This window comes from Myotis davidii, unplaced genomic scaffold (assembly GCF_000327345.1).
Source record: "Myotis davidii unplaced genomic scaffold, ASM32734v1 scaffold580, whole genome shotgun sequence".
NCBI classification, from domain to species: Eukaryota; Metazoa; Chordata; class Mammalia; order Chiroptera; family Vespertilionidae; genus Myotis; species Myotis davidii.
The window spans coordinates 2,244,499-2,251,386 of record NW_006293313.1 but is presented as its reverse complement, the minus strand read 5'-3'; the positions used below and the strand labels follow the sequence as shown (position 1 = coordinate 2,251,386).

At 42.1% G+C, this 6,888-nt stretch overlaps 1 protein-coding gene and 1 long non-coding RNA gene across 7 annotated transcripts in view; one reads left to right on the top strand and one right to left on the bottom strand.

The window, feature by feature from the left end:
- Positions 1-433, bottom strand: part of ZBTB37 (zinc finger and BTB domain containing 37) — an 8,025-nt gene extending 7,592 nt beyond the window's left edge. Inside the window, exon 1 of the mRNA XM_015566063.1 lies at positions 34-433. The gene's annotated coding sequence lies outside the window, so the exon portion shown is untranslated. The remainder of the gene's footprint in view (positions 1-33) is intronic.
- The window catches only part of LOC102763697, a 20,814-nt gene extending 16,473 nt beyond the window's left edge, over positions 1-4,341 (top strand). For 2 of the 6 annotated variants that reach the window (XR_435831.2, XR_001514413.1), the window contains exons 2-12: positions 1,028-1,070; positions 1,266-1,298; positions 1,504-1,545; positions 1,848-1,879; positions 2,196-2,242; positions 2,524-2,564; positions 2,707-2,736; positions 2,922-2,973; positions 3,836-3,863; positions 4,048-4,090; positions 4,272-4,341. This is a non-coding gene — a long non-coding RNA (uncharacterized LOC102763697). Of the gene's footprint in view, positions 1-423; positions 471-763; positions 788-1,027; positions 1,071-1,265; positions 1,299-1,503; positions 1,546-1,847; positions 1,880-2,127; positions 2,243-2,523; positions 2,565-2,706; positions 2,737-2,921; positions 2,974-3,835; positions 3,864-4,047; positions 4,091-4,271 lie in introns of those variants that run through there. The other 4 variants (XR_001514411.1, XR_001514415.1, XR_001514412.1 and 1 more) reach the window with 4 other exon arrangements.
- The last annotated feature ends 2,547 nt before the right edge of the window (positions 4,342-6,888 follow it).

Here is a 6,888-nt window from a genome sequence, read left to right as displayed (position 1 = left end):
CGGGCCCCGGCCCAGTCAAGGAGCAGCACCTACCTCCGGGGGTGGAAATGGGCAGGAATGGGCCGGAACACCGTCCCGGAAGTGAAAACCCCCGCCCCCTCCCCTGGCGCGGGCGACGTGCCGGAAGGAAATCACTCACCCTTCTACCGTCCCCTTTCCCCCTCCCCCAGCGCTTTCCGTCCCCGCGCCCCCTCCCCGCTCCTGTCTTCCTCCTCAGTCGGTTTGGAGGGTGGGAGCTCAGCGTCACGCTGGCCATCGTGACCCCGCCCACAAGTCGAAGGGGTGGGGCCAGGGGCGGGCAGAGAGGCCGGGACGAAGGTGTGGCTGGAGGAGGAGACCAAGGGAGGAGTGGGGGAGGAGCTAAAGCCGACGCAGGCGGGGAAAGTGCGTCATGACGTCATCGAACGAAATCCTTATATACAGGCGCCTGGACGCCATCTCGGTCTTTCGAGGATGGAAGTCAGCAAGTGGTACGTGTGTATGTTTTCGCGCATGCTAAGTTGGTTCTTGGCTCAAGGCCTTCAGGTCATGGCAACTAAAGTCACCCTAAACGCGCTGATTTTTATGGGCTAGTTGCAAGCCTTTGCAGGAACCACAGGATGAGGATTGTAGAGGATTGCGTGTAGGGTGCGGGCTCGACATAAACTCAACGCTCGGTTGTAGGGCTCAACTGCGGAAATACCTCGGCTCGCGTGCCCTGCCTCTGATGAAGCTTACGTTGGTAGGGACATCTGAGACTGTTGATGAATGCCAACAGCTCTGATGGCGGCGCATGCCGAGTCACCGAGTGGGTCTTCCTAAATGACCTCGGCCTGAGCCACTTCCTCCAGGGAGGCGGGTATTGGGGTAGTCCACGTGGTTCTCTGAGTGGCTGCTTTCCGCATTGCAGCATTTTTGCCGTCAGTGGTTCTTAAACTTAGCTGTACAGTGCTCTTGTTATAATACGTCTAGTGCACTGAAATTGTGGGTGATGTAAACCACTTGCATAATTTAGAACAAACTGAACAAAAACTAATATTTTCCCTAGGAATGATGCTCGGCACGAGTGCAAGGTGGCATCTGATGGACAGGTAAGAACCGGGTAAATACGGTGGGAAGGATGAAATTTGCCTAGATGTGGTCTTTTTTTGTTAAGCCTGTGATGGTTTAAGAGTAGTGGACAGAAGGAATTTCTGACAAATCCTATTCTGAGGCTTCAGTATTCGTGACATGAATGTGTAACGTGGCTGTGTAGTATGCTTCATTGGGATTTCTTTGTTTTCTAGTTCTGTGCCAAAGGAATGAGAACCGCTGCTTGGGTAAGTGAACCGAGAGCTTTTTCAGGCAGGGAAGTTAGGTTAAAGGTACACCCCATGTGCCACAATGATGACATTTTATTTGCTACTCTCGACTGTGAGAATGACGAGAAGTATTACCACCATTATCCTAACTGAGGCACACAAAACGGTGATTTAGAGAAAATAAAGATTGCACCAAAGTTGACCTGAAACTCTTCCTTCTCAGGTCTTAAGGTGCAAGCATCACTCTCTTGCCATGGGCAGACAGGTGAGAACGTTTTTATGTCGATCTTATTTACCCAGCACTTTTCAATGACTTTTCTAAGCGATCACACGTTACCAAATCAGTGCTGATCCTCAGGGCTTTCCTCCCGTTTTCAAACGTGAACGCCTGCACTAATATTTAATGTTGGGGGACACCTAAAGAAACGGATACTGTGATGCTTGCATAGTTCAGCAGATTGAATTCTGAAGAGATGTACCACTTGTCTGATGTATCTGCTAAAAAAGAGTTTGCTGGTAATAGCATAAGCAAAGTGCCATTACTAATTTGCTTTTCCTTTTGTGTAGACACTAAAAAGGACTAACTGGAAGTTGGAATGGTAAGTAAAATTATAACTTCACATTGGTAACTGGACAAGGACAACAGTGCCACCAGTGGCTTCTGAGGGTTTCCTTCTAAGGCACTGGAAGCACTCATCAGGAAGTGCTTGAAAAGGTGTGAGTGCATTAAATATCCGGTCCTTGTCCTGTCACCATTCCTAAGATGTCTGGATATGTAAAAGCCTGTATGATGAGAAGGAAATACTGACTGAATGTGAAGGTCTTAATTAGCTCTATCTGATTTCAGGCATTTTTTAGATTGGTAAGGAGAAAATTCATCTTCGGCTATTTGAAAACCACTCTTTTTTTTCTTAGGCGGACTTAGTTTCTTGACATGTCTGGACTGGCTTGATTTACTTCTTGTAAGTATTAATTGTAAAAAACATTCTAATTGACACAAAACTGAGAATAATAAAATACACTGCATAACTACCAAGCTCCTAATGCTTATGTTGTGTGTGCGATTAGTTGAGTGCATGTTGCGCATGCTTTGAACGGGGTTTTTGTAATGATGTTGATCAAATGTCTGACCTGAAATTAGCATGTAGACAAATCTAACACTGAAGAACCCTGTGACATAAAACAGTAAGCAAAGAATTTAATGATATTTAACATTAATAAAAATGTTCTATTTCCCTTCTAGCTGTTGGATACAGATTTTTATCCATGGATGGCATGCTTGGGGTAAGACATGAGAACAGATTTTGGCTTCTGGTACAGATTTATATTGCTAAAATATGCTTGTCTTAGTGATTGCTGACAGTGTTTTCTGGTGTGCAAAGACATTGATTTGGGAAATGTAGTCTAAATAAATACTTTTTTTCAGATGCAGGTTTTGGAGACATTTAAAATAAAGGTATGCATTTTATTAATCTCAAATAGTTACTAAGTAAGGTGCTGTTAGTGATGATTTAAAAAAAAACAGATGGGAATCTCTCTGAAAAAGAATGAAGATTTTATTTTATAACTGAAACAGTACCTGGAACATTTTATAAATTTTCCTATTATTGCCTGTTACTAAATTTGAAAATACTTCTGCAGGTGTGAGAAGTTGGGTTGGCTACAAGTCCAGGAATAAAGAGTTTTAGCAGAGGTATGTATGGTAGCTTTGATTTTGGTTTCTTTATATTTATAGTGGTTTAAAGCCGATACAATGATGATAACATAGTTCAGCAGACTAATAGTGATGAGCAATATTGTCTTTCGCTCCTATCTGATGTATCTGGCTACAGCAATCATAACCTCAAAAAGGGAATTGGCCATGTTCCCACAAAACATTCTGGGAACGTGTTACACCAAATATTCTATGTGGTACTGGAGGATCAATAACATTTGGAGAAGTGCAGGTTAATAACACTTTGTAAACAAATTTTTATGGCATATAAATCTGTAGATGATACCTGAATTATTTAGCTGTTTTCATATTTTAATTCATTAAATTTAATTTTGTGCTGAGATTCACAGCAAAACTGAAGTACAGCTCCCATATACCTTGTGATTGCACACCTCATGATCAGCATCCAGCCACCAGAATTAGCCTTTTGTTAAACTTATGTCCGTAACACAAGTACACATAATTGCCACCGAAAGTCCATAGTTTACATTAGGGTTCACTCGTGGTGGAACATTCACTATTGAGCTATACAGAAGGTGCTCACTGCCCTAAACGTTATTTTTCCAGAAGTTAAAAATGTTGGTAGGGTATATTTCTTTTTTTTTTTTAATATATTTTATTGATTTTTTACAGAGAGGAAGGGAGAGAGATAGAGAGTTAGAAACATTGATCAGCTGCCTCCTGCACATCTCCTACTGGGGATGTGCCCGCAACTCAGGTACATGCCCTTGACCGGAGTCGAACCTGGGACCTTTCAGTCCACAGGCCGACGCCCTATCCACTGAGCCAAACCAGTTTCGGCATATTTCTAATAAATGTCCTTTTTTTCGTCTTCAAACAGGCAGACCTGAAACCATGGAGATTTCCAGGTAATATATGATACTTGTTATATATGATAAGTTAGAATGTAACCAGTGATGTAGTGATTCTGCCAAATGAAATAGGATGATATCACTCATAAAACCGTTCCATTTTTATTCTGAGGTTACGTTACTGACAAGCATCACACAAGTTTTTTTTTTACCATGATTAATGTGCATTCTTTGCTTTCAGGCATTTATGGTAGCGGTCATGGCAACTGGCTGACCTTTGAGAGGTAAGTCTTGTAAATATCAGTGCTGTGGTTTTATTCCAGAATACATGATGATCTCAACCTAACTTGAACTCTCTCACTGATTACTTGATGATGAAAGAAGATCTGATATTCTGTATACTGTACTTCAAATACCATTAGAATTGAAGTATGGAAATGACTAAAAGTGGCTATTTTATTGCAGGCAGCTGGATGGATACTCATGGGATAGAAGATCAACTTTGAATTTTAATAAATTTTTATAAACCATCTGATTAAGTCTGCTTATTTCATCTTAATGGGATGAAGGAAGGAAAATAGGACATTTTTGTGAGTAAGACCCCATGGCAGCATACTGCCAACTGACCTTTTCATGTGTACTTCATAGATTCATAGGATGTCTTCATACAGAGAGATTGGGGGAAAGAACAAAAGCATGAAACAGGAAAGACAGAAAAGCAATGGGAACGTGTGCAATAGATAAATACGGATGCATTTCAGCTAAGACTCAGCAAGGTTCAGATGCGTTGTCCTGCCCAGTCTCCCGAGGATTTCGCCATTGCTGACGCTCACCAGGACAAGCGGAAATTCATCAGTGTTACTGTGCGGATCCAGAGGCCCTCCAGGCCTATGCTAAACGCAGCCTGATGGCTGGACCACATCAATAAAGGGACGAGGCAGCGTGCTGCTCAGCTTCAAAGCAAAAAGGGTCTTGGCATCTGGGACGTGCCTGCGTTTCCCGGATGCACCAGAGAATGCTTAGAGCAGTGGTTCTCAACCTTCCTAATGCCGTGACCCTTTAATACAGTTCCTCATGTTGTGGGGACCCCCGATTTCATTGTTACAAATTGAACATAATTAAAGCATAGTGATTAATCACAAAAACAATATGTAATTATGTTTTCCAATGGTCTTAGGTGACCCCTGTAAAAGGGTCATTTGACCCCCAAAAGGGTCGCGACCTACAGGTTGAGAACCACTGCTTTAGACTTAATGCTAGTTCTGCAGGAAAATTTAAATACTCATTTCCGTTCCTGGTCCCTACTCAAATGTCCTGCCACAAAGCCCTGAGACATTCTGAAAATGGACTGTCCACACTAGCACTACCTCTTAAATTATGCACTTGTGCATGTTTTCACCTAATACGATGTTACTCCATGAGAGGGATTTGGTCTGTTGTATTGCAGTATTTCCCAAGCTTTTATCAGTAGGTGGTTATATTTATTGAATGAAGAGTGATCAGGTGAAGTCTTTGAGAAGTTTTAGTGACTTGAGTGCCAAAAGGCTGACTTATAAAGCACCTTGATCTTGAAATGGGGAATAAGTCTGAGCTAAAGCAAAATCCAGCATGAAGAAGGTCCATGACCTGGATGGCTGCGGTTAGGTCAACTGGCTGGGGGAAGATTGCCCACAGAGTGGTTAATTGAAGCAGTGAATTTGAAGTATATGAACTATAAGCATTAGTCCTGTCATGTTAATAAACGGGTGATAAAAGAAACGGCTTTTTTGAACAGTTAACCATATGCTGTTTAAGATTGCCCAGAGTGGTTAATGAAGCATTCAGTCTCAAGTATATCAGAAAAATAACTTCAACGATTACTATATTCTGTTTTCATCCTTTTGATGACAGCAGGTTAGGAATTGTCTCCATTTTTACAGATAGAGAATCAAGTTAACAGGCCACAAGGGTAACAGTCAATATATGTCAACATATTTGTAGTGAACAGAAGGATCTCCCAGTGTGGAAAGGGCCAAAACCCCACTAGAAAGACTATAGGCAGGGAAGACTAGTCTTGGTTTGAAAGTCCCAGTGGTGTACTCGAAGGGAAAGTTGGGGAGACAAACCCTGTATCCAAAAGTGGGACTAGGTTGGTTTAAAAAATGTGACCTTTGGTGAACACCAGTGGGAAGTTGGACTATCCTGTGCCCTCATTCCAGAAATGTTTAACTATAACTTGTCACATCATGGAGAGGTGCTATTACAGCACTGGTAACTAGTATGAATCCCTGGTTCCCAGTTCTAAATACTTCCAATATCATTGATTTGGGCCCCTGAAAAAGTTACACCCATTTACTAATGGATATCTTGTAATTTGAGGAAAAGATCACATTGACCCTGACCTCAACCCCATCACAGCCAACCATGGGGAATTTGAGTATGTTTCACTGCATACTCTGCCAAAAAAAAAAAAAGGTCTCATGTAGTTACATTCAGGCTGAAAGGCTGGGTTCCATAATTCAAAACCAATGCCTTGTTCTTAAAAACTTATCACAGCTTTTAAGGAAATCTTATTAAAGGAATTCTCAAACTCCTTAACATCTCCGGGCTTAAATGGTAAATGTTATGTTTATTCCAGACAAAAAGCTAGAGGAGGTGGTGTACTGTGCTGTACAAATGAGAAAGCTGAGACTGGTTTACCCCAGGCATTGAAAGGTCAAGGCTGAGAAGCCAGCATAGCAACAAGCTGCCAGCATTTGAGGGGTCTGCTGTAAGGGGCCTTCCCTATGGTAAGGCTGGTCCTTCTCTGCATGACCTCACAGTTGACTGAACTGTATCAATATGATCTGTTTATCTCTCCCTTACTAAAACCTCTAGGACTGGTTCCCAACCTTATTTTTGGCCATGCCCCACCTAAGCATCTCTTAAATCCCCATCTGCACTCCCCCGCCCCCCATATAATCCATATTCAAAAAGTGAACTGTTCACATGGAGGAAGCCTAAAAGGCCATTAACTTGGTCTAAACAAGCTTCCAAAGAACATGGCATCCATGAAAGAAAAAAAAAAACGAAAGGGCAGTTGAAGTACTGAGGAAAAAATCAC